This window comes from Leuresthes tenuis, unplaced genomic scaffold (assembly GCF_036924035.1).
Source record: "Leuresthes tenuis unplaced genomic scaffold, fLeuTen1.0.hap1 SCAF_1, whole genome shotgun sequence".
Classification (NCBI taxonomy): domain Eukaryota; kingdom Metazoa; phylum Chordata; class Actinopteri; order Atheriniformes; family Atherinopsidae; genus Leuresthes; species Leuresthes tenuis.
In genome coordinates this window covers 41,498,080-41,524,770 of record NW_027325355.1, presented here as the reverse complement: position 1 = coordinate 41,524,770, position 26,691 = coordinate 41,498,080, and the positions used below count along the sequence as shown (strand labels likewise).

General features: G+C 46.6%; 5 non-coding genes and 52 pseudogenes across 5 annotated transcripts; all 57 read left to right on the top strand.

Annotated features, from left to right (window-relative positions):
• The first annotated feature begins 98 nt into the window (after nt 1–98).
• LOC140286420 (5S ribosomal RNA) lies at nt 99–217 on the top strand (annotated as a pseudogene).
• A 269-nt stretch (nt 218–486) lies between these two features.
• LOC140291373 (5S ribosomal RNA) lies at nt 487–605 on the top strand (annotated as a pseudogene).
• Nucleotides 606–874: 269 nt separating this feature from the next.
• On the top strand, nt 875–993 carry LOC140281939 (5S ribosomal RNA; annotated as a pseudogene).
• A 269-nt stretch (nt 994–1,262) lies between these two features.
• Nucleotides 1,263–1,381, top strand: LOC140291897 (5S ribosomal RNA; annotated as a pseudogene).
• A 269-nt stretch (nt 1,382–1,650) lies between these two features.
• LOC140319495 (5S ribosomal RNA) lies at nt 1,651–1,769 on the top strand (annotated as a pseudogene).
• Nucleotides 1,770–2,038: 269 nt separating this feature from the next.
• On the top strand, nt 2,039–2,157 carry LOC140289320 (5S ribosomal RNA; annotated as a pseudogene).
• Nucleotides 2,158–2,426: 269 nt separating this feature from the next.
• On the top strand, nt 2,427–2,545 carry LOC140312500 (5S ribosomal RNA; annotated as a pseudogene).
• Nucleotides 2,546–2,811: 266 nt separating this feature from the next.
• On the top strand, nt 2,812–2,930 carry LOC140298721 (5S ribosomal RNA). The gene has a single exon (XR_011914342.1). It is a non-coding gene; the product is annotated as a 5S ribosomal RNA (ribosomal RNA).
• Nucleotides 2,931–3,196: 266 nt separating this feature from the next.
• Nucleotides 3,197–3,315, top strand: LOC140273558 (5S ribosomal RNA). Its single transcript, XR_011908044.1, has one exon. It is a non-coding gene; the product is annotated as a 5S ribosomal RNA (ribosomal RNA).
• Nucleotides 3,316–3,584: 269 nt separating this feature from the next.
• LOC140294863 (5S ribosomal RNA) lies at nt 3,585–3,703 on the top strand (annotated as a pseudogene).
• A 269-nt stretch (nt 3,704–3,972) lies between these two features.
• Nucleotides 3,973–4,091, top strand: LOC140292409 (5S ribosomal RNA; annotated as a pseudogene).
• A 266-nt stretch (nt 4,092–4,357) lies between these two features.
• On the top strand, nt 4,358–4,476 carry LOC140291516 (5S ribosomal RNA; annotated as a pseudogene).
• Nucleotides 4,477–4,745: 269 nt separating this feature from the next.
• LOC140281935 (5S ribosomal RNA) lies at nt 4,746–4,864 on the top strand (annotated as a pseudogene).
• A 266-nt stretch (nt 4,865–5,130) lies between these two features.
• LOC140283072 (5S ribosomal RNA) lies at nt 5,131–5,249 on the top strand (annotated as a pseudogene).
• Nucleotides 5,250–5,518: 269 nt separating this feature from the next.
• Nucleotides 5,519–5,637, top strand: LOC140294346 (5S ribosomal RNA; annotated as a pseudogene).
• Nucleotides 5,638–6,199: 562 nt separating this feature from the next.
• Nucleotides 6,200–6,318, top strand: LOC140280400 (5S ribosomal RNA; annotated as a pseudogene).
• A 272-nt stretch (nt 6,319–6,590) lies between these two features.
• On the top strand, nt 6,591–6,709 carry LOC140300416 (5S ribosomal RNA; annotated as a pseudogene).
• Nucleotides 6,710–6,978: 269 nt separating this feature from the next.
• LOC140292679 (5S ribosomal RNA) lies at nt 6,979–7,097 on the top strand (annotated as a pseudogene).
• A 269-nt stretch (nt 7,098–7,366) lies between these two features.
• LOC140297239 (5S ribosomal RNA) lies at nt 7,367–7,485 on the top strand (annotated as a pseudogene).
• Nucleotides 7,486–7,754: 269 nt separating this feature from the next.
• LOC140296563 (5S ribosomal RNA) lies at nt 7,755–7,873 on the top strand (annotated as a pseudogene).
• A 269-nt stretch (nt 7,874–8,142) lies between these two features.
• Nucleotides 8,143–8,261, top strand: LOC140301416 (5S ribosomal RNA; annotated as a pseudogene).
• A 269-nt stretch (nt 8,262–8,530) lies between these two features.
• LOC140289049 (5S ribosomal RNA) lies at nt 8,531–8,649 on the top strand (annotated as a pseudogene).
• Nucleotides 8,650–8,918: 269 nt separating this feature from the next.
• LOC140300070 (5S ribosomal RNA) lies at nt 8,919–9,037 on the top strand (annotated as a pseudogene).
• Nucleotides 9,038–9,306: 269 nt separating this feature from the next.
• On the top strand, nt 9,307–9,425 carry LOC140292663 (5S ribosomal RNA; annotated as a pseudogene).
• A 269-nt stretch (nt 9,426–9,694) lies between these two features.
• LOC140294351 (5S ribosomal RNA) lies at nt 9,695–9,813 on the top strand (annotated as a pseudogene).
• A 269-nt stretch (nt 9,814–10,082) lies between these two features.
• LOC140288928 (5S ribosomal RNA) lies at nt 10,083–10,201 on the top strand (annotated as a pseudogene).
• A 1,045-nt stretch (nt 10,202–11,246) lies between these two features.
• Nucleotides 11,247–11,365, top strand: LOC140298031 (5S ribosomal RNA). The gene has a single exon (XR_011913714.1). It is a non-coding gene; the product is annotated as a 5S ribosomal RNA (ribosomal RNA).
• Nucleotides 11,366–11,634: 269 nt separating this feature from the next.
• LOC140268853 (5S ribosomal RNA) lies at nt 11,635–11,753 on the top strand (annotated as a pseudogene).
• Nucleotides 11,754–12,022: 269 nt separating this feature from the next.
• LOC140288974 (5S ribosomal RNA) lies at nt 12,023–12,141 on the top strand (annotated as a pseudogene).
• Nucleotides 12,142–12,410: 269 nt separating this feature from the next.
• Nucleotides 12,411–12,529, top strand: LOC140288520 (5S ribosomal RNA; annotated as a pseudogene).
• Nucleotides 12,530–12,798: 269 nt separating this feature from the next.
• Nucleotides 12,799–12,917, top strand: LOC140313357 (5S ribosomal RNA; annotated as a pseudogene).
• Nucleotides 12,918–13,573: 656 nt separating this feature from the next.
• On the top strand, nt 13,574–13,692 carry LOC140300980 (5S ribosomal RNA; annotated as a pseudogene).
• Nucleotides 13,693–13,961: 269 nt separating this feature from the next.
• LOC140300183 (5S ribosomal RNA) lies at nt 13,962–14,080 on the top strand (annotated as a pseudogene).
• Nucleotides 14,081–14,740: 660 nt separating this feature from the next.
• Nucleotides 14,741–14,859, top strand: LOC140298030 (5S ribosomal RNA). Its single transcript, XR_011913713.1, has one exon. It is a non-coding gene; the product is annotated as a 5S ribosomal RNA (ribosomal RNA).
• A 269-nt stretch (nt 14,860–15,128) lies between these two features.
• On the top strand, nt 15,129–15,247 carry LOC140268846 (5S ribosomal RNA; annotated as a pseudogene).
• Nucleotides 15,248–15,516: 269 nt separating this feature from the next.
• LOC140288973 (5S ribosomal RNA) lies at nt 15,517–15,635 on the top strand (annotated as a pseudogene).
• Nucleotides 15,636–15,904: 269 nt separating this feature from the next.
• Nucleotides 15,905–16,023, top strand: LOC140288519 (5S ribosomal RNA; annotated as a pseudogene).
• Nucleotides 16,024–16,292: 269 nt separating this feature from the next.
• On the top strand, nt 16,293–16,411 carry LOC140313351 (5S ribosomal RNA; annotated as a pseudogene).
• Nucleotides 16,412–17,067: 656 nt separating this feature from the next.
• On the top strand, nt 17,068–17,186 carry LOC140300979 (5S ribosomal RNA; annotated as a pseudogene).
• Nucleotides 17,187–17,455: 269 nt separating this feature from the next.
• Nucleotides 17,456–17,574, top strand: LOC140300172 (5S ribosomal RNA; annotated as a pseudogene).
• A 272-nt stretch (nt 17,575–17,846) lies between these two features.
• On the top strand, nt 17,847–17,965 carry LOC140294100 (5S ribosomal RNA; annotated as a pseudogene).
• Nucleotides 17,966–19,596: 1,631 nt separating this feature from the next.
• Nucleotides 19,597–19,715, top strand: LOC140298029 (5S ribosomal RNA). The gene has a single exon (XR_011913712.1). It is a non-coding gene; the product is annotated as a 5S ribosomal RNA (ribosomal RNA).
• A 269-nt stretch (nt 19,716–19,984) lies between these two features.
• LOC140268839 (5S ribosomal RNA) lies at nt 19,985–20,103 on the top strand (annotated as a pseudogene).
• A 269-nt stretch (nt 20,104–20,372) lies between these two features.
• On the top strand, nt 20,373–20,491 carry LOC140288972 (5S ribosomal RNA; annotated as a pseudogene).
• A 269-nt stretch (nt 20,492–20,760) lies between these two features.
• On the top strand, nt 20,761–20,879 carry LOC140288518 (5S ribosomal RNA; annotated as a pseudogene).
• Nucleotides 20,880–21,148: 269 nt separating this feature from the next.
• On the top strand, nt 21,149–21,267 carry LOC140313346 (5S ribosomal RNA; annotated as a pseudogene).
• Nucleotides 21,268–21,923: 656 nt separating this feature from the next.
• On the top strand, nt 21,924–22,042 carry LOC140300978 (5S ribosomal RNA; annotated as a pseudogene).
• A 269-nt stretch (nt 22,043–22,311) lies between these two features.
• On the top strand, nt 22,312–22,430 carry LOC140300150 (5S ribosomal RNA; annotated as a pseudogene).
• A 272-nt stretch (nt 22,431–22,702) lies between these two features.
• Nucleotides 22,703–22,821, top strand: LOC140294099 (5S ribosomal RNA; annotated as a pseudogene).
• Nucleotides 22,822–23,383: 562 nt separating this feature from the next.
• On the top strand, nt 23,384–23,502 carry LOC140297960 (5S ribosomal RNA; annotated as a pseudogene).
• A 269-nt stretch (nt 23,503–23,771) lies between these two features.
• Nucleotides 23,772–23,890, top strand: LOC140292677 (5S ribosomal RNA; annotated as a pseudogene).
• A 269-nt stretch (nt 23,891–24,159) lies between these two features.
• On the top strand, nt 24,160–24,278 carry LOC140268827 (5S ribosomal RNA; annotated as a pseudogene).
• Nucleotides 24,279–24,547: 269 nt separating this feature from the next.
• Nucleotides 24,548–24,666, top strand: LOC140288971 (5S ribosomal RNA; annotated as a pseudogene).
• Nucleotides 24,667–24,935: 269 nt separating this feature from the next.
• Nucleotides 24,936–25,054, top strand: LOC140288517 (5S ribosomal RNA; annotated as a pseudogene).
• Nucleotides 25,055–25,323: 269 nt separating this feature from the next.
• On the top strand, nt 25,324–25,442 carry LOC140313333 (5S ribosomal RNA; annotated as a pseudogene).
• A 656-nt stretch (nt 25,443–26,098) lies between these two features.
• On the top strand, nt 26,099–26,217 carry LOC140300976 (5S ribosomal RNA; annotated as a pseudogene).
• A 269-nt stretch (nt 26,218–26,486) lies between these two features.
• Nucleotides 26,487–26,605, top strand: LOC140300139 (5S ribosomal RNA; annotated as a pseudogene).
• The last annotated feature ends 86 nt before the right edge of the window (nt 26,606–26,691 follow it).

Sequence of the window (26,691 nt, the reverse complement as noted above, 5' to 3'; positions counted from 1 at the left end):
CCCACTAAGAGTCAGCCTTTCTCGGCAATTATCTGGTTACATAGAGGAAGTGTATGATCCCAGTACCTATATAATACACATTTGTACCAGATATTGTTGCTTACCGCCACACCACCCTGAATAAGCTCGACCTCGTCTGATCTCGGAAGCCAAGCAGGGTTGGGCCTGGTTAGTTCTTGAATGGGAGACCGCTTGCGAATACCAGGTGCTGTAAGCTTTTTCTCTTCTCTCTACCACCTGCATGTCTTTTGTTGCAACGTCTGATCACCCTGTGACACATGAGGAAGTTGGTCATCTTCAGCTTCTGCTGCTTTGTTGGCAGACATGAAGTGATCTGAGAGTCTCAGTTTCAGTTGCAGAGAATGATCACATCAGAGAAGATGATTTACCCGCTACACATCAGCCTTTCTCGGCAATTATCTGGTTGCATAGAGGAACCGTATGATTCCAGTACCTATATAATGCACATTTGTCAGAGACATTGCTGCTTACGGCCACACCACCCGGAACATGCCTGACCTTGTCGGATCTTGGAAGCCAAGCAGGGTTGGGCCTGGTTAGTACTTGGATGGGAGACCACTTGGGAATACCAGGTGCTGTAAATTTTTTCTCTTCTCTCTACCACCTGCATGTCTTTTGTTGCAACGTCTGATCACCCTGTGACACATGAGGAAGTTGGTCATCTTCAGCTGCTGCTGCTTTGTTGGCAGACATGAAGTGATCTGAGAGTCTCAGTTTCAGTTGCAGAGAATGATCACATCAGAGAAGATGATTTACCCGCTACACATCAGCCTTTCTCGGCAATTATCTGGTTACATAGAGGAACCGTATGATTCCAGTACCTATATAATGCACATTTGTCAGAGACATTGCTGCTTACGGCCACACCACCCGGAACATGCCTGACCTCGCCTGATCTCGGAAGCCAAGCAGGGTTGGGCCTGGTTAGTACTTGAATGGGAGACCACTTGGGAATACCAGGTGCTGTAAATTTTTTCTCTTCTCTCTACCACCTGCATGTCTTTTGTTGCAATGTCTGATCGCCCTGTGACACATGAGGAAGTTGGTCATCTTCAGCTGCTGCTGCTTTGTTGGCAGACACGAAGTGATCTTAGAGTCTCATTTTCAGCTGGAGAAAATTATCACGTCAGGGAACAAGATGTGCCCACTACATATCAGCCTTTCTCGGCAATTATCTTGTTACATAGAGGAACCATATGATTCCATTGCCTATATAATGCACATTTGTCACAGAGATTGTTGCTTACGGCCAAACCACCCTGAATATGTCTGACCTCGTCTGCTCACAGAAGCCAAGGAGGGTTGGGCCTGGTTAGTACTTGGATGAGAGACCGCTTGGGAATACCAGGTGCTGTAAGCTTTTTCTCTTCTCTCTACCACCTGCATGTCTTTTGTTGCAACGTCTGATCACCCTGTGACACATGAGGAAGTTGGTCATCTTCAGCTGCTGCTGCTTTGTTGGCAGACACAAAGTGATCTGAGAGTCTCAGTTTCAGCTGCAGAGAATTATCACATCAGGGAAGAAGATGTGCCCACTCCAAGTTAGCCTTTCTCTGCAATTATCTGGTTACATAGAGGAACTGTATGATTCCAGTACCTATATAATGCACATTTGTCACAGTTATGGTTACTTACGGCCACACCACCCTGAATATGCCCGACCTCATCTGATCTCGGAAGCCAAGCAGGTTTGGACCTGGTTAGTACTTGGATGGTAGACTGTCTGGGAATACCAGGTGCTGTAAGCTTTTTCTCTTCTCTCTACCACCTGCATGTCTTTTGTTGAAACGTCTGATCACCCTGTGACACATGAGGAAGTTGGTCATCTTCAGCTGCTGCTGCTTTGTTGGCAGACATGAAGTGATCTGAGAGTCTCAGTTTCAGTTGCAGAGAATGATCACATCAGAGAAGATGATTTACCCGCTACACATCAGCCTTTCTCGGCAATTATCTGGTTGCATAGAGGAACCGTATGATTCCAGTACCTATATAATGCACATTTGTCAGAGACATTGCTGCTTACGGCCACACCACCCGGAACATGCCTGACCTCGTCTGATCTGGGAAGCCAAGCAGGGTTGGGCCTGGTTAGTACTTGGATGGGAGACCACTTGGGAATACCAGGTGCTGTAAATTTTTTCTCTTCTCTCTACCACCTGCTTGTCTTTTGTTGCAACGTCTGATCACCCTGTGACACATGAGGAAGTTGGTCATCTTCAGCTGCTGCTGCTTTGTTGGCAGACATGAAGTGATCTGAGAGTCTCAGTTTCAGCTGCAGAGAATAATCACATCAGGGAAGAAGATGTGCCCACTACAAGTTAGCCTTTCTTGGCAATTATCTGGTTGCATAGAGGAACCGTATGATTCCAGTACCTATATAATGCACATTTGTCACAGACATTGTTACTTACGGCCACACCACCCTGAATATGCCCGACCTCGTCTGATCTCAGAACCCAAGCAGGGTTGGGCCTGGTTAGTACTTGGATGGGAGACCACTTTGGAATACCAGGTGCTGTAAATTTTTTCTCTTCTCTCTACCACCTGCATGTCTTTTGTTGCAATGTCTGATCGCCCTGTGACACATGAGGAAGTTGGTCATCTTCAGCTGCTGCTGCTTTGTTGGCAGACACGAAGTGATATGAGAGTCTCAGTTTCAGCTGGAGAGAATAATCACGTCAGGGAAGATGTTTCCACTACTTATCAGCCTTTCTTGGCAATTATCTGGTTGCATAGAGGAACCGTATGATTCCAGTACCTATACAGTTTATATTTGTCACAGACATTGTTGCTTACGGCCACACCACCCTGAATATGCCCGACCTCGTCTGATCTTGGAAGCCAAGCAGGGTTGGGCCTGGTTAGTACTTGGATGGGAGACCGCTTGGGAATACCAGGTGCTGTAAATTTTTTCTCTTCTCTCTACCACCTGCATGTCTTTTGTTGCAACGTCTGATCGCCCTGTGACACATGAGGAAGTTGGTCATCTTCAGCTGCTGCTGCTTTGTTGGCAGACACGAAGTGATATGAGAGTCTCAGTTTCAGCTGGAGACAATAATCACGTCAGGGAAGATGTTTCCACTACTTATCAGCCTTTCTTGGCAATTATCTGGTTGCATAGAGGAACCGTATGATTCCAGTACCTATACAGTTTATATTTGTCACAGACATTGTTGCTTACGGCCACACCACCCTGAATATGCCCGACCTCGTCTGATCTTGGAAGCCAAGCAGGGTTGGGCCTGGTTAGTACTTGGATGGGAGACCGCTTGGGAATACCAGGTGCTGTAAGCTTTTTCTCTTCTCTCAACCACCTGCATGTCTTTTGTTGCAACGTCTGATCACCCTGTGACACATGAGGAAGTTGGTCATCTTCAGCTGCTGCTGCTTTGTTGGCAGACACGAAGTGATCTGAGAGTCTCAGTTTCAGCTGAAGAGAATAATCACATCAGGGAAGAAGATGTGCCCACTACAAGTTAGCCTTTCTTGGCAATTATCTGGTTGCATAGAGGAACCGTATGATTCCAGTACCTATATAATGCACATTTGTCACAGACATTGTTACTTTCGGCCACACCACCCTGAATATGCCCGACCTAGTATGATCTCAGAACCCAAGCAGGGTTGGGCCTGGTTAGTACTTGAATGGGAGACCGCTTGGGAATATCAGGTGCTGTAAATTTTTTCTCTTCTCTCTACCACCTGCATGTCTTTTGTTGCAATGTCTGATCATCCTGTGACACATGAGGAAGTTGGTCATCTTCAGCTGCTGCTGCTTTGTTGGCAGACACGAAGTGATCTGAGAGTCTCAGTTTCAGCTGCAGAGAATAATCACATCAGGGAAGAAGATGTGCCCACTACAAGTTAGCCTTTCTTGGCAATTATCTGGTTGCATAGAGGAACCGTATGATTCCAGTACCTATATAATGCACATTTGTCACAGACATTGTTACTTACGGCCACACCACCCTGAATATGCCCGACCTCGTCTGATCTCAGAACCCAAGCAGGGTTGGGCCTTGTTAGTACTTGAATGGGAGACTGCTTGGGAATACCAGGTGCTGTAAATTTTTTCTGTTCTCTCTACCACCTGCATGTCTTTTGTTGCAATGTCTGATCGCCCTGTGACACATGAGGAAGTTGGTCATCTTCAGCTGCTGCTGCTTTGTTGGCAGACACGAAGTGATATGAGAGTCTCAGTTTCAGCTGGAGAGAATAATCACGTCAGGGAAGATGTTTCCACTACTTATCAGCCTTTCTTGGCAATTATCTGGTTGCATAGAGGAACCGTATGATTCCAGTACCTATACAGTTTATATTTGTCACAGAGATTGTTGCTTACGGCCAAACCACCCTGAATATGTCTGACCTCGTCTGCTCTCAGAAGCCAAGGAGGGTTGGGCCTGGTTAGTACTTGGATGAGAGACCGCTTGGGAATACCAGATGCTGTAAGCTTTTTCTCTTCTCTCTACCACCTGCATGTCTTTTGTTGCAACGTCTGATCACCCTGTGACACATGAGGAAGTTGGTCATCTTCAGCTGCTGCTGCTTTGTTGGCAGACATGAAGTGATCTGAGAGTCTCAGTTTCAGTTGCAGAGAATGATCACATCAGAGAAGATGATTTACCCGCTACACATCAGCCTTTCTCGGCAATTATCTGGTTACATAGAGGAACCGTATGATTCCAGTACCTATATAATGCACATTTGTCAGAGACATTGCTGCTTACGGCCACACCACCCGGAACATGCCTGACCTCGCCTGATCTCGGAAGCCAAGCAGGGTTGGGCCTGGTTAGTACTTGAATGGGAGACCACTTGGGAATACCAGGTGCTGTAAATTTTTTCTCTTCTCTCTACCACCTGCATGTCTTTTGTTGCAATGTCTGATCGCCCTGTGACACATGAGGAAGTTGGTCATCTTCAGCTGCTGCTGCTTTGTTGGCAGACACGAAGTGATATGAGAGTCTCAGTTTCAGCTGGAGAGAATAATCACGTCAGGGAAGATGTTTCCACTACTTATCAGCCTTTCTTGGCAATTATCTGGTTGCATAGAGGAACCGTATGATTCCAGTACCTATACAGTTTATATTTGTCACAGACATTGTTGCTTACGGCCACACCACCCTGAATATGCCCGACCTCGTCTGATCTTGGAAGCCAAGCAGGGTTGGGCCTTGTTAGTACTTGAATGGGAGACAGCTTGGGAATACCAGGTGCTGTAAGCTTTTTCTCTTCTCTCAACCACCTGCATGTCTTTTGTTGCAACGTCTGATCACCCTGTGACACATGAGGAAGTTGGTCATCTTCAGCTGCTGCTGCTTTGTTGGCAGACACGAAGTGATCTTAGAGTCTCATTTTCAGCTGGAGAAAATTATCACGTCAGGGAACAAGATGTGCCCACTACATATCAGCCTTTCTCTGCAATTATCTGGTTACATAGAAGAAGTGTATGATTCCAGTACCTATATAATGCACATTTGTCACAGCTATTGTTGCTTGCGGCCGCACCACCCTGAATATGCCCGACCTCATCTGATCTTGGAAGCCAAGGAGGGTTGGGCGTGGTTAGTACTTGGATGGAAGACCTCTTGGGAATACCAGGTACTGTAAGCGTTTTCTCTTCTCTCTACCACCTGCATGTCTTTTGTTGCAACGCCTGATCACCCTGTGACACATGAGGAAGTTGGTCATCTTCAGCTGCTGCTTCTTTGTTGGCAGACACGAAGTGATCTGAGAGTCTCAATTTCAGCTGCAGAGAATGATCACATCAGGGAAGAAGATGTGCCCACTACAAGTCAGCCTTTCTCGGCAATTATCTGGTTGCATAGAGGAACCGTATGATTCCAGTACCTATATAATGCACATTTGTCAGAGACATTGTTGCTTACGGCCACACAACCCTGAACATGCCCAACCTCGTCTGATCTCGGAAGCCAAGCACAGTTGGGCCTGGTTTGTACTTGGATGGAAGACCTCTTGGTCATCTTCAGCTACTGCTGCTTTGTTGGCAGACACGAAGTGATCTGAGAGTCTCAGTTTCAGTTGCAGAGAATGATCACATGAGGGAAGAAGATTTGCCCACTACAAGTCTGCCTTTCTCGGCAATTATCTGGTTACATAGAGGAACCGTATGATTCCAGTACCTATATAATGCACATTTGTCACAGACATTGTTGCTTACGGCCACACCACCCTGAACATGCCCGACCTCGTCTGATCTCGGTAGCCAAGGACGGTTGGGCCTGGTTAGTACTTAAATGGGAGACCGCTTGGGAATACCAGGAGCTGTAAGCTTTTTGTCTTCTCTCGACCACCTGCATGTCTTTTGTTGCAACGTCTGATCACCCTGTGACACATGAGGAAGTTGGTCATCTTCAGCTGCTGCTGCTTCTTTGTTGGCAGACACGAAGTGATCTGAGAGTCTCAATTTCAGCTGCAGAGAATAATCACATCAGGGAAGAAGATGTGCCCACTACAAGTCAGCCTTTCTCGGCAATTATCTGGTTACATAGAGGAAGTGTATGATTCCAGTACCTATATAATGCACATTTGTCACAGATATTGTTGCTTACGGCCACACCACCCTGAATAAGCCCGACCTCGTCTGATCTTGGAAGTCAAGCAGGTTTGGGCCTGGTTAGTACTTGGATGGAAGACCTCTTGGGAATACCAGGTGCTGTAAGCTTTTTCTCTTTTCTCTACCACCTGCATGTCTTTTGTTGCAACGTCTGATCACCCTTTGACACATGAGGAAGTTGGTCATCTTCAGCTGCTGCTGCTTTGTTGGCAGACACAAAGTGATCTGAGAGTCTCATTTTCAGCTGGAGAGAATTATCACGTCAGGGATGAAGATGTGCCCACTACATATCATCCTTTCTCGGCAATTATCTGGTTACATAGAGGAAGTGTATGATTCCATTGCCTATATAATTCACATTTGTCACGGAGATTGTTACTTACGGCCGCACCACCCTGAATATGCCCGACCTCGTCTGATCTTGGAAGCCAAGGAGGGTTGGGCGTGGTTAGTACTTGGATGGAAGACCTCTTGGGAATACCAGGTGCTGTAAGCTTTTTCTCTTCTCTCTATCACCTGCATGTCTTTTGTTGCAACGTCTGATCACCCTTTGACACATGAGGAAGTTGGTCATCTTCAGCTGCTGCTGCTTTGTTGGCAGACACAAAGTGATCTGAGAGTCTAATTTTCAGCTGGAGAGAATTATCACGTCAGGGAAGAAGATGTGCCCACTACATATCAGCCTTTCTCGGCAATTATCTGGTTACATAGAGGAAGTGTATGATTCCATTGCCTATATAATGCACATTTGTCACGGAGATTGTTACTTACGGCCAAACCTCCCTGAATATGTCTGACCTTGTCTGATCTTGGAACCCAAGCAGGGTTGGACCTGGTTAGTACTTGAATGGGAGACCCCTTGGGAATGCCAGGTGCTTTAAGCTTTTTCTCTTCTCTCTACCACCTGCATGTATTTTGTTGCAAGGTCTGATCGCCCTGTGACACATGAGGAAGTTGGTCATCTTCAGCTGCTGCTGCTTTGTTGGCAGACACGAAGTGATCTGAGAGTCTCAATTTCAGCTGCAGAGAATAATCACGTCAGGGAAGAAGATGTGCCCACTACACATCAGCCTTTCTCAGCAATTATATGGTTACATAGAGGAACCGTATGATTCCTGTACTTATATAATGCACATTTGTCAGACACATTGTTGCTTACGGCCACACCACCCGGAACATGCCTGACCTTGTCTGATCTCGGAAGCCAAGCAGGGTTGAGCTTGCTTAGTACTTGGATGGGAGACAGCTTGGGAATACCAGGTGCTGTAAGCTTTTTCTCTTCTCTCTACCACCTGCATGTCTTTTGTTGCAACGTCTGATCACCCTGTGACACGTGAAGAAGTTGGTCATCTTCAGCTGCTGCTGCTTTGTTGGAAGACACGAAGTGATCTGAGAGTCTCAGTTTCAGCTGAAGAGAATAATCACGTCAGGGAAGAAGATGTGCCCACTACACATCAGCCTTTCTTATCAATTATCTGGTTACATAGAGGAACCGTATGATTCCTGTACTTATATAATGCACATTTGTCACAGACATTGTTACTTACGGCCACACCACCCTGAATTTGCCTGACCTCGTCTGATCTCGGAAGCCAAGCAGTGTTGGGCCTGGTTAGTACTTGGGTGGGAGACCGCTTGGGAATACCAGGTGCTGTAAGCTTTTTCTCTTCTCTCTACCACCTGCATGTGTTTTGTTGCAACGTCTGATCACCCTGTGACACATGAGGAAGTCTGTCATCTTCAGCTTCTGCTGCTTTGTTGGCAGACACAAAGTGATCTGAGAGTCTCAGTTTCAGCTGCAGAGAATAATCACGTCAGGGAAGAAGATGTGCCCACTACACATCAGCCTTTCTCGGAAATGATCTGGTTGCATAGAGGAACCGTATGATTCCAGTACCTATATAATGCACATTTGTCAGAGACATTGTTGCTTACGGCCACACAACCCTGAACATGCCCGACCTCGTCTGATCTCGGAAGCCAAGGAGGGTTGGGCGTGGTTAGTACTTGGATGGAAGACCTCTTGGGAATACCAGGTGCTGTAAGCTTTTTCTCTTCTCTCGACCACCTGCATGTCTTTTGTTGCAACGTCTGATCACCCTGTGACACATGAGAAAGGTGGTCATTTTCAGCTGCTGCTGCTTTGTTGGCAGACACAAAGTGATCTGAGAGTCTCAGTTTCAGCTGCAGAGAATGATCACATGAGGGAAGAAGATTTGCCCACTACAAGTCTGCCTTTCTCGGCAATTATCTGGTTACATAGAGGAACCGTATGATTCCAGTACCTATATAATGCACATTTGTCACAGACATTGTTGCTTACGGCCACACCACCCTGAACATGCCCGACCTCGTCTGATCTCGGTAGCTAAGGAGGGTTGGGCCTGGTTAGTACTTAAATGGGAGACCGCTTGGGAATACCAGGAGCTGTAAGCTTTTTCTCTTCTCTCTACCACCTGCATGTCTTTTGTTGCAACGTCTGATCACCCTTTGACACATGAGGAAGTTGGTCATCTTCAGCTGCTGCTGCTTTGTTGGCAGACACAAAGTGATCTGAGAGTCTAATTTTCAGCTGGAGAGAATTATCACGTCAGGGAAGAAGATGTGCCCACTACATATCAGCCTTTCTCGGCAATTATCTGGTTACATAGAGGAAGTGTATGATTCCATTGCCTATATAATGCACATTTGTCACAGAGATTGTTACTTACGGCCAAACCACCCTGAATATGTCTGACCTTGTCTGATCTCGGAACCCAAGCAGGGTTGGACCTGGTTAGTACTTGAATGGGAGACCCCTTGGGAATGCCAGGTGCTGTAAGCTTTTTCTCTTCTCTCTACCACCTGCATGTATTTTGTTGCAAGGTCTGATCGCCCTGTGACACATGAGGAAGTTGGTCATCTTCAGCTGCTGCTGCTTTGTTGGCAGACACGAAGTGATCTGAGAGTCTCAGTTTCAGCTGAAGAGAATAATCACGTCAAGGAAGAAGATGTGCCCACTACACATCAGCCTTTCTCAGCAATTATATGGTTACATAGAGGAACCGTATGATTCCTGTACTTATATAATGCACATTTGTCAGACACATTGTTGCTTACGGCCACACTACCCTGAACATGCCCGACCTTGTCTGATCTCGGAAGCCAAGCAGGGTTGAGCCTGCTTAGTACTTGGTTGGGAGACAGCTTGGGAATACCAGGTGCTGTAAGCTTTTTCTCTTCTCTCTACCACCTGCATGTCTTTTGTTGCAACGTCTGATCACCCTGTGACACGTGAAGAAGTTGGTCATCTTCAGCTGCTGCTGCTTTGTTGGAAGACACGAAGTGATCTGAGAGTCTCAGTTTCAGCTGAAGAGAATAATCACGTCAGGGAAGAAGATGTGCCCACTACACATCAGCCTTTCTCATCAATTATCTGGTTACATAGAGGAACCGTATGATTCCTGTACTTATATAATGCACATTTGTCACAGACATGGTTACTTACGTTCACACCACCCTGAATTTGCCTGACCTCGTCTGATCTCGGAAGCCAAGCAGTGTTGGGCCTGGTTAGTACTTGGGTGGGAGACCGCTTGGGAATACCAGGTGCTGTAAATTTTTTCTCTTCTCTCTACCACCTGCATGTCTTTTGTTGCAAGGTCTGATCGCCCTGTGACACATGAGGAAGTTGGTCATCTTCAGCTGCTGCTGCTTTGTTGGCAGACACGAAGTGATCTGAGAGTCTCAGTTTCAGCTGAAGAGAATGATCACATCAGAGAATATGATATGCCCACTACACATCAGCCTTTCCCGGCAATTATCTGGTTTCATAGAGGAAGTGTATGATTCCAGTACCTATATAATTCACATTTGTAACAAATATTGTTGCTTACCGCCACACCACCCTGAACAAGCCCCACCTTGTCTTATCCTGGAAGCCAAGCAGGGTTGGGTCTGGTTCGTACTTCAATGAGAGACTGCTTGGGAATACCAGGTGCTATAAGCTTTTTCTCTTCTCTGGACCACCTGAATGTCTTTTGTTGCAACGTCTGACCACCCTGTGACACATGAGGAAGTTGGTCATCTTCAGCTGCTGCTGCTTTGTTGGCAGACATGAAGTGATCTGAGAGTCTCAGTTTCAGTTGCAGAGAATGATCACATCAGAGAAGATGATTTACCCGCTACACATCAGCCTTTCTCGGCAATTATCTGGTTGCATAGAGGAACCGTATGATTCCAGTACCTATATAATGCACATTTGTCAGAGACATTGTTACTTACGGCCACACCACCCTGAATATGCCAGACCTTGACTGATCTCAGAACCCAAGCAGGGTTGTACCTGGTTAGTACTTGGATGGGAGACAGCTTGGGAATACCAGGTGCTGTATGCTTTTTCTCTTCTCTCTACAACCTGCATGTCTTTTGTTGCAACGTCTGATCACCCTGTGACACATGAGGAAGTTGGTCATCTTCAGCTGCTGCTGCTTTGTTGATAGACACGAGGTGATCTGAGAGTCTCAGTTTCAGCTGAAGAGAATAATCACATCAAGGAGGAAGATGAACCCACTACAAGTCAGCCTTTTTCGGCAATTATCTGGTTACACAGAGGAAGTGTATGATTCCAGTACCTATATAATGCACATTTGTCACCGATTTTGTTGCTTACGGCCACACCACCCTGAATAAGCCCGACCTCGTCTGATCTCGGAAGCCAAGCAGGGTTGGGCCTGGTTAGTACTTGAATGGTAGACCGCTTGGGAATTCCAGGTGCTGTAAGCTTTTTCTCTTCTCTCGACCACCTGCATGTCTTTTGTTGCAACGTCTGATCACCCTGTGACACATGAGGAAGTTGGTCATCTTCAGCTTCTGCTGCTTTGTTGGCAGACACGAAGTGATCTGAGAGTCTCAGTTTCAGCTGAAGAGAATAATCACGTCAGGGAAGAAGATGTGCCCACTACTTATCAGCCTTTCTCGGCAATTATCTGGTTACATAGAGGAACTGTATGATTCCAGTACCTATATAATGCACATTTGTCACAGTTATGCTTGCTTACGGCCACACCACCCTGAACATACCCGACCTCGTCTGATCTCGGAAGCCAAGGAGGGTTGGGCGTGGTTAATACTTGGATGGAAGACCTCTTGGGAATACCAGGTGCTGTAAGCTTTTTCTCTTCTCTCGACCACCTGCATGTCTTTTGTTGCAACGTCTGATCACCCTGTGACACATGAGGAAGGTGGTCATCTTCAGCTGCTGCTGCTTTGTTGGCAGACACGAAGTGATCTGAGAGTCTCAGTTTCAGCTGCAGAGAATGATCACATGAGGGAAGAAGATTTGCCCACTACAAGTCAGCCTTTCTCGGCAATTATCTGGTTACATAGAGGAACCGTATGATTCCAGTACCTATATAATGCACATTTGTCACAGACATAGTTGCTTACGGCCACACCACCCTGAACATGCCCGACCTCGTCTGATCTCGGTAGCCAAGGAGGGTTGGGCCTGGTTAGTACTTAAATGGGAGACCGCTTGGGAATACCAGGAGCTTTAAGCTTTTTGTCTTCTCTCGACCACCTGCATGTCTTTTGTTGCAACGTCTGATCACCCTGTGACACATGAGGAAGTTGGTCATCTTCAGCTGCTGCTGCTTTGTTGGCAGACACGAAGTGATCTGAGAGTCTCAGTTTCAGCTGCAGAGAATAATCACATCAGGGAAGAAGATGTGCCCATAACAAGTCAGCCTTTCTCTGCAATTATCTGGTTACATAGAGGAATTGTATGATTCCAGTACCTATATAATGCACATTTGTCACAGAAATTGTTCCTTACGGCCACACCACCCTGAATAAGCCCGACCTCGTCTGATCTCGGAAGCCAAGGAGGGTTGGGCCTGGTTAGTACTTTAATGGGAGACTGCTTGGGAATACCAGGTGCTGTAAGCGTTTTCTCTTCTCTCTACAACCTGCATGTCTTTTGTTGCAACGTCTGATCACCCTGTGACACATGAGGAAGTTGGCCATCTTCAGCTGCTGCTGCTTTGTTGGAAGACACGAAGTGATCTGAGAGTCTCAGTTTCAACTGAAGAGAATAATCACGTCAGGGAAGAAGATGTGCCCACTACACATCAGCCTTTCTCAGCAATTATCTGGTTTCATAGAGGAACCGTATGATTCCTGTACTTATATAATGCACTTTTGTCAGACACATTGTTGCTTACGGCCACACCACCCTGAACATACCCGACCTCGTCTGATCTCGGAAGCCAAGCAGGGTTGAACCTGCTTAGTACTTGGATGGGAGACTGCTTGGGAATACCAGGTGCTGTAAGCGTTTTCTCTTCTCTCTACAACCTGCATGTCTTTTGTTGCAACGTCTGATCACCCTGTGACACATGAGGAAGTGTGTCATCTTCAGCTGCTGCTGCTTTGTTGGCAGACACAAAGTGATCTGAGAGTCTCAGTTTCAGTTGCAGAGAATGATCACATCAGAGAAGATGATTTGCCCGCTACACATCAGCCTTTCTCGGCAATTATCTGGTTGCATAGAGGAACCGTATGATTCCAGTACCTATATAATGCACATTTGTCAGAGACATTGTTGCTTACGGCCACACCACCCTGAATAAGCCCAACCTCGTCTGATCTCGGACACCAAGAAGGTTGTACCTGGTTAGTACTTGGATGGGAGACAGCTTGGGAATACCAGGTGCTGTAAGCTTTTTCTCTTCTCTCTACCACCTGCATGTCTTTTGTTGCAACGTCTGATCATCCTGTGACACGTGAAGAAGTTGGTCATCTTCAGCTGCTGCTGCTTTGTTGATAGACACGAGGTGATCTGAGAGTCTCAGTTTCAGCTGAAGAGAATAATCACATCAAGGAGGAAGATGAACCCACTACAAGTCAAAATTTTTCGGCAATTATCTGGTTACACAGAGGAAGTGTATGATTCCAGTACCTATATATTGCACATTTGTCACCGATATTGTTGCTTACGGCCACACCACCCTGAATAAGCCCGACCTCGTCTGATCTCGGAAGCCAAGCAGGGTTGGGCCTGGTTAGTACTTGAATGGTAGACCGCTTGGGAATACCAGGTGCCTTAAGCTTTTTCTCTTCTCTCTACCACCTGCATGTCTTTTGTTGCAACGTCTGATCACCCTGTGACACATGAGGAAGTTGGTCATCTTCAGCTTCTGCTGCTTTGTTGGCAGACACGAAGTGATCTGAGAGTCTCAGTTTCAGCTGAAGAGAATGATCACATCAGAGAAGATGATATGACCGCTACACATCAGCCTTTCTCGGCAATTATCTGGTTGCATAGAGGAACCGTATGATTCCACTACCTATATAATGCACATTTGTCAGAGACATTGTTGCTTACGGCCACACCACCCTGAACATGCCCGACCTCGTCTGATCTCGGAAGCCAAGCAGGGTTGAGCCTGCTTAGTACTTGGATGGGAGACTGCTTGGGAATACCAGGTGCTGTAAGCTTCTTCTCTTCTCTCTACCACCTGCATGTCTTTGGTTGCAACGTCTGATCATCCTGTGACACATGAGGAAGTTGGTCATCTTCAGCAGCTGCTGCTTCTTTGTTGGCAGACACGAAGTGATCTGAGAGTCTCAGTTTCAGTTGCAGAGAATGATCACATCAGAGAAGATGATTTACCCGCTACACATCAGCCTTTCTCGGCAATTATCTGGTTGCATAGAGGAACCGTATGATTCCAGTACCTATATAATGCACATTTGTCAGAGACATTGTTACTTACGGCCACACCACCCTGAATATGCCAGACCTTGACTGATCTCAGAACCCAAGCAGGGTTGTACCTGGTTAGTACTTGGATGGGAGACAGCTTGGGAATACCAGGTGCTGTATGCTTTTTCTCTTCTCTCTACAACCTGCATGTCTTTTGTTGCAACGTCTGATCACCCTGTGACACATGAGGAAGTTGGTCATCTTCAGCTGCTGCTGCTTTGTTGATAGACACGAGGTGATCTGAGAGTCTCAGTTTCAGCTGAAGAGAATAATCACATCAAGGAGGAAGATGAACCCACTACAAGTCAGCCTTTTTCGGCAATTATCTGGTTACACAGAGGAAGTGTATGATTCCAGTACCTATATAATGCACATTTGTCACCGATTTTGTTGCTTACGGCCACACCACCCTGAATAAGCCCGACCTCGTCTGATCTCGGAAGCCAAGCAGGGTTGGGCCTGGTTAGTACTTGAATGGTAGACCGCTTGGGAATTCCAGGTGCTGTAAGCTTTTTCTCTTCTCTCGACCACCTGCATGTCTTTTGTTGCAACGTCTGATCACCCTGTGACACATGAGGAAGTTGGTCATCTTCAGCTTCTGCTGCTTTGTTGGCAGACACGAAGTGATCTGAGAGTCTCAGTTTCAGCTGAAGAGAATAATCACGTCAGGGAAGAAGATGTGCCCACTACTTATCAGCCTTTCTCGGCAATTATCTGGTTACATAGAGGAACTGTATGATTCCAGTACCTATATAATGCACATTTGTCACAGTTATGCTTGCTTACGGCCACACCACCCTGAACATACCCGACCTCGTCTGATCTCGGAAGCCAAGGAGGGTTGGGCGTGGTTAATACTTGGATGGAAGACCTCTTGGGAATACCAGGTGCTGTAAGCTTTTTCTCTTCTCTCGACCACCTGCATGTCTTTTGTTGCAACGTCTGATCACCCTGTGACACATGAGGAAGGTGGTCATCTTCAGCTGCTGCTGCTTTGTTGGCAGACACGAAGTGATCTGAGAGTCTCAGTTTCAGCTGCAGAGAATGATCACATGAGGGAAGAAGATTTGCCCACTACAAGTCAGCCTTTCTCGGCAATTATCTGGTTACATAGAGGAACCGTATGATTCCAGTACCTATATAATGCACATTTGTCACAGACATAGTTGCTTACGGCCACACCACCCTGAACATGCCCGACCTCGTCTGATCTCGGTAGCCAAGGAGGGTTGGGCCTGGTTAGTACTTAAATGGGAGACCGCTTGGGAATACCAGGAGCTTTAAGCTTTTTGTCTTCTCTCGACCACCTGCATGTCTTTTGTTGCAACGTCTGATCACCCTGTGACACATGAGGAAGTTGGTCATCTTCAGCTGCTGCTGCTTTGTTGGCAGACACGAAGTGATCTGAGAGTCTCAGTTTCAGCTGCAGAGAATAATCACATCAGGGAAGAAGATGTGCCCATAACAAGTCAGCCTTTCTCTGCAATTATCTGGTTACATAGAGGAATTGTATGATTCCAGTACCTATATAATGCACATTTGTCACAGAAATTGTTCCTTACGGCCACACCACCCTGAATAAGCCCGACCTCGTCTGATCTCGGAAGCCAAGGAGGGTTGGGCCTGGTTAGTACTTTAATGGGAGACTGCTTGGGAATACCAGGTGCTGTAAGCGTTTTCTCTTCTCTCTACAACCTGCATGTCTTTTGTTGCAACGTCTGATCACCCTGTGACACATGAGGAAGTTGGCCATCTTCAGCTGCTGCTGCTTTGTTGGAAGACACGAAGTGATCTGAGAGTCTCAGTTTCAACTGAAGAGAATAATCACGTCAGGGAAGAAGATGTGCCCACTACACATCAGCCTTTCTCAGCAATTATCTGGTTTCATAGAGGAACCGTATGATTCCTGTACTTATATAATGCACTTTTGTCAGACACATTGTTGCTTACGGCCACACCACCCTGAACATACCCGACCTCGTCTGATCTCGGAAGCCAAGCAGGGTTGAACCTGCTTAGTACTTGGATGGGAGACTGCTTGGGAATACCAGGTGCTGTAAGCGTTTTCTCTTCTCTCTACAACCTGCATGTCTTTTGTTGCAACGTCTGATCACCCTGTGACACATGAGGAAGTGTGTCATCTTCAGCTGCTGCTGCTTTGTTGGCAGACACAAAGTGATCTGAGAGTCTCAGTTTCAGTTGCAGAGAATGATCACATCAGAGAAGATGATTTGCCCGCTACACATCAGCCTTTCTCGGCAATTATCTGGTTGCATAGAGGAACCGTATGATTCCAGTACCTATATAATGCACATTTGTCAGAGACATTGTTGCTTACGGCCACACCACCCTGAATAAGCCCAACCTCGTCTGATCTCGGACACCAAGAAGGTTGTACCTGGTTAGTACTTGGATGGGAGACAGCTTGGGAATACCAGGTGCTGTAAGCTTTTTCTCTTCTCTCTACCACCTGCATGTCTTTTGTTGCAACGTCTGATCATCCTGTGACACGTGAAGAAGTTGGTCATCTTCAGCTGCTGCTGCTTTGTTGATAGACACGAGGTGATCTGAGAGTCTCAGTTTCAGCTGAAGAGAATAATCACATCAAGGAGGAAGATGAACCCACTACAAGTCAAAATTTTTCGGCAATTATCTGGTTACACAGAGGAAGTGTATGATTCCAGTACCTATATATTGCACATTTGTCACCGATATTGTTGCTTACGGCCACACCACCCTGAATAAGCCCGACCTCGTCTGATCTCGGAAGCCAAGCAGGGTTGGGCCTGGTTAGTACTTGAATGGTAGACCGCTTGGGAATACCAGGTGCCTTAAGCTTTTTCTCTTCTCTCTACCACCTGCATGTCTTTTGTTGCAACGTCTGATCACCCTGTGACACATGAGGAAGTTGGTCATCTTCAGCTTCTGCTGCTTTGTTGGCAGACACGAAGTGATCTGAGAGTCTCAGTTTCAGCTGAAGAGAATGATCACATCAGAGAAGATGATATGACCGCTACACATCAGCCTTTCTCGGCAATTATCTGGTTGCATAGAGGAACCGTATGATTCCACTACCTATATAATGCACATTTGTCAGAGACATTGTTGCTTACGGCCACACCACCCTGAACATGCCCGACCTCGTCTGATCTCGGAAGCCAAGCAGGGTTGAGCCTGCTTAGTACTTGGATGGGAGACTGCTTGGGAATACCAGGTGCTGTAAGCTTCTTCTCTTCTCTCTACCACCTGCATGTCTTTGGTTGCAACGTCTGATCATCCTGTGACACATGAGGAAGTTGGTCATCTTCAGCAGCTGCTGCTTCTTTGTTGGCAGACACGAAGTGATCTGAGAGTCTCAGTTTCAGCTGCAGAGAATAATAACATCAGGGAAGAAGATGTGCCCACTACAAGTCAGCCTTTCTCTGCAATTATCTGGTTACATAGAAGAAGTGTATGATTCCAGTACCTATATAATGCACATTTGTCACAGCTATTGTTGCTTACGGCCGCACCACCCTGAATATGCCCGACCTCGTCTGATCTTGGAAGCCAAGGAGGGTTGGGCGTGGTTAGTACTTGGATGGAAGACCTCTTGGGAATACCAGGTACTGTAAGCGTTTTCTCTTCTCTCTACCACCTGCATGTCTTTTGTTGCAACGCCTGATCACCCTGTGACACATGAGGAAGTTGGTCATCTTCAGCTGCTGCTTCTTTGTTGGCAGACACGAAGTGATCTGAGAGTCTCAATTTCAGCTGCAGAGAATAATCACATCAGGGAAGAAGATGTGCCCACTACAAGTCAGCCTTTCTCGGCAATTATCTGGTTGCATAGAGGAACCGTATGATTCCAGTACCTATATAATGCACATTTGTCAGAGACATTGTTGCTTACGGCCACACAACCCTGAACATGCCCGACCTCGTCTGATCTCGGAAGCCAAGCACAGTTGGGCCTGGTTTGTACTTGGATGGAAGACCTCTTGGTCATCTTCAGCTACTGCTGCTTTGTTGGCAGACACGAAGTGATCTGAGAGTCTCAATTTCAGCTGCAGAGAATAATCACATCAGGGAAGAAGATGTGCCCACTACAAGTCAGCCTTTCTCGGCAATTATCTGGTTACATAGAGGAAGTGTATGATTCCAGTACCTATATAATGCACATTTGTCAGAGACATTGTTACTTACGGCCACACCACCCTGAATATGCCAGACCTTGACTGATCTCAGAACCCAAGCAGGGTTGTACCTGGTTAGTACTTGGATGGGAGACAGCTTGGGAATACCAGGTGCTGTATGCTTTTTCTCTTCTCTCTACAACCTGCATGTCTTTTGTTGCAACGTCTGATCACCCTGTGACACATGAGGAAGTTGGTCATCTTCAGCTGCTGCTGCTTTGTTGATAGACACGAGGTGATCTGAGAGTCTCAGTTTCAGCTGAAGAGAATAATCACATCAAGGAGGAAGATGAACCCACTACAAGTCAGCCTTTCTCGGCAATTATCTGGTTGCATAGAGGAACCGTATGATTCCAGTACCTATATAATGCACATTTGTCAGAGACATTGTTGCTTACGGCCACACAACCCTGAACATGCCCGACCTCGTCTGATCTCGGAAGCCAAGCACAGTTGGGCCTGGTTTGTACTTGGATGGAAGACCTCTTGGTCATCTTCAGCTACTGCTGCTTTGTTGGCAGACACGAAGTGATCTGAGAGTCTCAATTTCAGCTGCAGAGAATAATCACATCAGGGAAGAAGATGTGCCCACTACAAGTCAGCCTTTCTCGGCAATTATCTGGTTACATAGAGGAAGTGTATGATTCCAGTACCTATATAATGCACATTTGTCAGAGACATTGTTACTTACGGCCACACCACCCTGAATATGCCAGACCTTGACTGATCTCAGAACCCAAGCAGGGTTGTACCTGGTTAGTACTTGGATGGGAGACAGCTTGGGAATACCAGGTGCTGTATGCTTTTTCTCTTCTCTCTACAACCTGCATGTCTTTTGTTGCAACGTCTGATCACCCTGTGACACATGAGGAAGTTGGTCATCTTCAGCTGCTGCTGCTTTTTTGATAGACACGAGGTGATCTGAGAGTCTCAGTTTCAGCTGAAGAGAATAATCACATCAAGGAGGAAGATGAACCCACTACAAGTCAGCCTTTTTCGGCAATTATCTGGTTACACAGAGGAAGTGTATGATTCCAGTACCTATATAATGCACATTTGTCACCGATTTTGTTGCTTACGGCCACACCACCCTGAATAAGCCCGACCTCGTCTGATCTCGGAAGCCAAGCAGGGTTGGGCCTGGTTAGTACTTGAATGGTAGACCGCTTGGGAATTCCAGGTGCTGTAAGCTTTTTCTCTTCTCTCGACCACCTGCATGTCTTTTGTTGCAACGTCTGATCACCCTGTGACACATGAGGAAGTTGGTCATCTTCAGCTTCTGCTGCTTTGTTGGCAGACACGAAGTGATCTGAGAGTCTCAGTTTCAGCTGAAGAGAATAATCACGTCAGGGAAGAAGATGTGCCCACTACTTATCAGCCTTTCTCGGCAATTATCTGGTTACATAGAGGAACTGTATGATTCCAGTACCTATATAATGCACATTTGTCACAGTTATGCTTGCTTACGGCCACACCACCCTGAACATACCCGACCTCGTCTGATCTCGGAAGCCAAGGAGGGTTGGGCGTGGTTAATACTTGGATGGAAGACCTCTTGGGAATACCAGGTGCTGTAAGCTTTTTCTCTTCTCTCGACCACCTGCATGTCTTTTGTTGCAACGTCTGATCACCCTGTGACACATGAGGAAGGTGGTCATCTTCAGCTGCTGCTGCTTTGTTGGCAGACACGAAGTGATCTGAGAGTCTCAGTTTCAGCTGCAGAGAATGATCACATGAGGGAAGAAGATTTGCCCACTACAAGTCAGCCTTTCTCGGCAATTATCTGGTTACATAGAGGAACCGTATGATTCCAGTACCTATATAATGCACATTTGTCACAGACATAGTTGCTTACGGCCACACCACCCTGAACATGCCCGACCTCGTCTGATCTCGGTAGCCAAGGAGGGTTGGGCCTGGTTAGTACTTAAATGGGAGACCGCTTGGGAATACCAGGAGCTTTAAGCTTTTTGTCTTCTCTCGACCACCTGCATGTCTTTTGTTGCAACGTCTGATCACCCTGTGACACATGAGGAAGTTGGTCATCTTCAGCTGCTGCTGCTTTGTTGGCAGACACGAAGTGATCTGAGAGTCTCAGTTTCAGCTGCAGAGAATAATCACATCAGGGAAGAAGATGTGCCCATAACAAGTCAGCCTTTCTCTGCAATTATCTGGTTACATAGAGGAATTGTATGATTCCAGTACCTATATAATGCACATTTGTCACAGAAATTGTTCCTTACGGCCACACCACCCTGAATAAGCCCGACCTCGTCTGATCTCGGAAGCCAAGGAGGGTTGGGCCTGGTTAGTACTTTAATGGGAGACTGCTTGGGAATACCAGGTGCTGTAAGCGTTTTCTCTTCTCTCTACAACCTGCATGTCTTTTGTTGCAACGTCTGATCACCCTGTGACACATGAGGAAGTTGGCCATCTTCAGCTGCTGCTGCTTTGTTGGAAGACACGAAGTGATCTGAGAGTCTCAGTTTCAACTGAAGAGAATAATCACGTCAGGGAAGAAGATGTGCCCACTACACATCAGCCTTTCTCAGCAATTATCTGGTTTCATAGAGGAACCGTATGATTCCTGTACTTATATAATGCACTTTTGTCAGACACATTGTTGCTTACGGCCACACCACCCTGAACATACCCGACCTCGTCTGATCTCGGAAGCCAAGCAGGGTTGAACCTGCTTAGTACTTGGATGGGAGACTGCTTGGGAATACCAGGTGCTGTAAGCGTTTTCTCTTCTCTCTACAACCTGCATGTCTTTTGTTGCAACGTCTGATCACCCTGTGACACATGAGGAAGTGTGTCATCTTCAGCTGCTGCTGCTTTGTTGGCAGACACAAAGTGATCTGAGAGTCTCAGTTTCAGTTGCAGAGAATGATCACATCAGAGAAGATGATTTGCCCGCTACACATCAGCCTTTCTCGGCAATTATCTGGTTGCATAGAGGAACCGTATGATTCCAGTACCTATATAATGCACATTTGTCAGAGACATTGTTGCTTACGGCCACACCACCCTGAATAAGCCCAACCTCGTCTGATCTCGGACACCAAGAAGGTTGTACCTGGTTAGTACTTGGATGGGAGACAGCTTGGGAATACCAGGTGCTGTAAGCTTTTTCTCTTCTCTCTACCACCTGCATGTCTTTTGTTGCAACGTCTGATCATCCTGTGACACGTGAAGAAGTTGGTCATCTTCAGCTGCTGCTGCTTTGTTGATAGACACGAGGTGATCTGAGAGTCTCAGTTTCAGCTGAAGAGAATAATCACATCAAGGAGGAAGATGAACCCACTACAAGTCAAAATTTTTCGGCAATTATCTGGTTACACAGAGGAAGTGTATGATTCCAGTACCTATATATTGCACATTTGTCACCGATATTGTTGCTTACGGCCACACCACCCTGAATAAGCCCGACCTCGTCTGATCTCGGAAGCCAAGCAGGGTTGGGCCTGGTTAGTACTTGAATGGTAGACCGCTTGGGAATACCAGGTGCCTTAAGCTTTTTCTCTTCTCTCTACCACCTGCATGTCTTTTGTTGCAACGTCTGATCACCCTGTGACACATGAGGAAGTTGGTCATCTTCAGCTTCTGCTGCTTTGTTGGCAGACACGAAGTGATCTGAGAGTCTCAGTTTCAGCTGAAGAGAATGATCACATCAGAGAAGATGATATGACCGCTACACATCAGCCTTTCTCGGCAATTATCTGGTTGCATAGAGGAACCGTATGATTCCACTACCTATATAATGCACATTTGTCAGAGACATTGTTGCTTACGGCCACACCACCCTGAACATGCCCGACCTCGTCTGATCTCGGAAGCCAAGCAGGGTTGAGCCTGCTTAGTACTTGGATGGGAGACTGCTTGGGAATACCAGGTGCTGTAAGCTTCTTCTCTTCTCTCTACCACCTGCATGTCTTTTGTTGCAACGTCTGATCATCCTGTGACACATGAGGAAGTTGGTCATCTTCAGCAGCTGCTGCTTCTTTGTTGGCAGACACGAAGTGATCTGAGAGTCTCAGTTTCAGCTGCAGAGAATAATAACATCAGGGAAGAAGATGTGCCCACTACAAGTCAGCCTTTCTCTGCAATTATCTGGTTACATAGAAGAAGTGTATGATTCCAGTACCTATATAATGCACATTTGTCACAGCTATTGTTGCTTACGGCCGCACCACCCTGAATATGCCCGACCTCGTCTGATCTTGGAAGCCAAGGAGGGTTGGGCGTGGTTAGTACTTGGATGGAAGACCTCTTGGGAATACCAGGTACTGTAAGCGTTTTCTCTTCTCTCTACCACCTGCATGTCTTTTGTTGCAACGCCTGATCACCCTGTGACACATGAGGAAGTTGGTCATCTTCAGCTGCTGCTTCTTTGTTGGCAGACACGAAGTGATCTGAGAGTCTCAATTTCAGCTGCAGAGAATAATCACATCAGGGAAGAAGATGTGCCCACTACAAGTCAGCCTTTCTCGGCAATTATCTGGTTGCATAGAGGAACCGTATGATTCCAGTACCTATATAATGCACATTTGTCAGAGACATTGTTGCTTACGGCCACACAACCCTGAACATGCCCGACCTCGTCTGATCTCGGAAGCCAAGCACAGTTGGGCCTGGTTTGTACTTGGATGGAAGACCTCTTGGTCATCTTCAGCTACTGCTGCTTTGTTGGCAGACACGAAGTGATCTGAGAGTCTCAATTTCAGCTGCAGAGAATAATCACATCAGGGAAGAAGATGTGCCCACTACAAGTCAGCCTTTCTCGGCAATTATCTGGTTACATAGAGGAAGTGTATGATTCCAGTACCTATATAATGCACATTTGTCACAGATATTGTTGCTTACGGCCACACCACCCTGAATAAGCCCGACCTCGTCTGATCTTGGAAGTCAAGCAGGTTTGGGCCTGGTTAGTACTTGGATGGGAGACTGCTTGGGAATACCAGGTGCTGTAAGCTTTTTCTCTTCTCTCTACCACCTGCATGTCTTTTGTTGCAACGTCTGATCACCCTTTGACACATGAGGAAGTTGGTCATCTTCAGCTGCTGCTGCTTTGTTGGCAGACACAAAGTGATCTGAGAGTCTCATTTTCAGCTGGAGAGAATTATCACGTCAGGGAAGAAGATGTGCCCACTACATATCAGCCTTTCTCTGCAATTATCTGGTTACATAGAGGAAGTGTATGATTCCATTGCCTATATAATGCACATTTGTCACGGAGATTGTTACTTACGGCCGCACCACCCTGAATATGCCCGACCTCGTCTGATCTTGGAAGCCAAGGAGGGTTGGGCGTGGTTAGTACTTGGATGGAAGACCTCTTGGGAATACCAGGTGCTGTAAGCTTTTTCTCTTCTCTCTACCACCTGCATGTCTTTTGTTGCAACGTCTGATCACTCTGTGACACATGAAGAAGTTGGTCATCTTCAGCTGCTGCTGCTTTGTTGGCAGACACGAAGTGATCTGAGAGTCTCAGTTTCAGCTGCGGAGAATAATCACATCAGGGAAGAAGATGTGCCCACTACAAGTCAGCTTTTCTCTGCAATTATCTGGTTACATAGAGGAACTGTATGATTCCAGTACCTATATAATGCACATTTGTCACAGTTATGCTTGCTTACGGCCACACCACCCTGAACATACCCGACCTCGTCTGATCTCGGAAGCCAAGGAGGGTTGGGCGTGGTTAATACTTGGATGGAAGACCTCTTGGGAATACCAGGTGCTGTAAGCTTTTTCTCTTCTCTCGACCACCTGCATGTCTTTTGTTGCAACGTCTGATCACCCTGTGACACATGAGGAAGGTGGTCATCTTCAGCTGCTGCTGCTTTGTTGGCAGACACGAAGTGATCTGAGAGTCTCAGTTTCAGCTGCAGAGAATGATCACATGAGGGAAGAAGATTTGCCCACTACAAGTCAGCCTTTCTCGGCAATTATCTGGTTACATAGAGGAACCGTATGATTCCAGTACCTATATAATGCACATTTGTCACAGACATAGTTGCTTACGGCCACACCACCCTGAACATGCCCGACCTCGTCTGATCTCGGTAGCCAAGGAGGGTTGGGCCTGGTTAGTACTTAAATGGGAGACCGCTTGGGAATACCAGGAGCTTTAAGCTTTTTGTCTTCTCTCGACCACCTGCATGTCTTTTGTTGCAACGTCTGATCACCCTGTGACACATGAGGAAGTTGGTCATCTTCAGCTGCTGCTGCTTTGTTGGCAGACACGAAGTGATCTGAGAGTCTCAGTTTCAGCTGCAGAGAATAATCACATCAGGGAAGAAGATGTGCCCATAACAAGTCAGCCTTTCTCTGCAATTATCTGGTTACATAGAGGAATTGTATGATTCCAGTACCTATATAATGCACATTTGTCACAGAAATTGTTCCTTACGGCCACACCACCCTGAATAAGCCCGACCTCGTCTGATCTCGGAAGCCAAGGAGGGTTGGGCCTGGTTAGTACTTTAATGGGAGACTGCTTGGGAATACCAGGTGCTGTAAGCGTTTTCTCTTCTCTCTACAACCTGCATGTCTTTTGTTGCAACGTCTGATCACCCTGTGACACATGAGGAAGTTGGCCATCTTCAGCTGCTGCTGCTTTGTTGGAAGACACGAAGTGATCTGAGAGTCTCAGTTTCAACTGAAGAGAATAATCACGTCAGGGAAGAAGATGTGCCCACTACACATCAGCCTTTCTCAGCAATTATCTGGTTTCATAGAGGAACCGTATGATTCCTGTACTTATATAATGCACTTTTGTCAGACACATTGTTGCTTACGGCCACACCACCCTGAACATACCCGACCTCGTCTGATCTCGGAAGCCAAGCAGGGTTGAACCTGCTTAGTACTTGGATGGGAGACTGCTTGGGAATACCAGGTGCTGTAAGCGTTTTCTCTTCTCTCTACAACCTGCATGTCTTTTGTTGCAACGTCTGATCACCCTGTGACACATGAGGAAGTGTGTCATCTTCAGCTGCTGCTGCTTTGTTGGCAGACACAAAGTGATCTGAGAGTCTCAGTTTCAGTTGCAGAGAATGATCACATCAGAGAAGATGATTTGCCCGCTACACATCAGCCTTTCTCGGCAATTATCTGGTTGCATAGAGGAACCGTATGATTCCAGTACCTATATAATGCACATTTGTCAGAGACATTGTTGCTTACGGCCACACCACCCTGAATAAGCCCAACCTCGTCTGATCTCGGACACCAAGAAGGTTGTACCTGGTTAGTACTTGGATGGGAGACAGCTTGGGAATACCAGGTGCTGTAAGCTTTTTCTCTTCTCTCTACCACCTGCATGTCTTTTGTTGCAACGTCTGATCATCCTGTGACACGTGAAGAAGTTGGTCATCTTCAGCTGCTGCTGCTTTGTTGATAGACACGAGGTGATCTGAGAGTCTCAGTTTCAGCTGAAGAGAATAATCACATCAAGGAGGAAGATGAACCCACTACAAGTCAAAATTTTTCGGCAATTATCTGGTTACACAGAGGAAGTGTATGATTCCAGTACCTATATATTGCACATTTGTCACCGATATTGTTGCTTACGGCCACACCACCCTGAATAAGCCCGACCTCGTCTGATCTCGGAAGCCAAGCAGGGTTGGGCCTGGTTAGTACTTGAATGGTAGACCGCTTGGGAATACCAGGTGCCTTAAGCTTTTTCTCTTCTCTCTACCACCTGCATGTCTTTTGTTGCAACGTCTGATCACCCTGTGACACATGAGGAAGTTGGTCATCTTCAGCTTCTGCTGCTTTGTTGGCAGACACGAAGTGATCTGAGAGTCTCAGTTTCAGCTGAAGAGAATGATCACATCAGAGAAGATGATATGACCGCTACACATCAGCCTTTCTCGGCAATTATCTGGTTGCATAGAGGAACCGTATGATTCCACTACCTATATAATGCACATTTGTCAGAGACATTGTTGCTTACGGCCACACCACCCTGAACATGCCCGACCTCGTCTGATCTCGGAAGCCAAGCAGGGTTGAGCCTGCTTAGTACTTGGATGGGAGACTGCTTGGGAATACCAGGTGCTGTAAGCTTCTTCTCTTCTCTCTACCACCTGCATGTCTTTTGTTGCAACGTCTGATCATCCTGTGACACATGAGGAAGTTGGTCATCTTCAGCA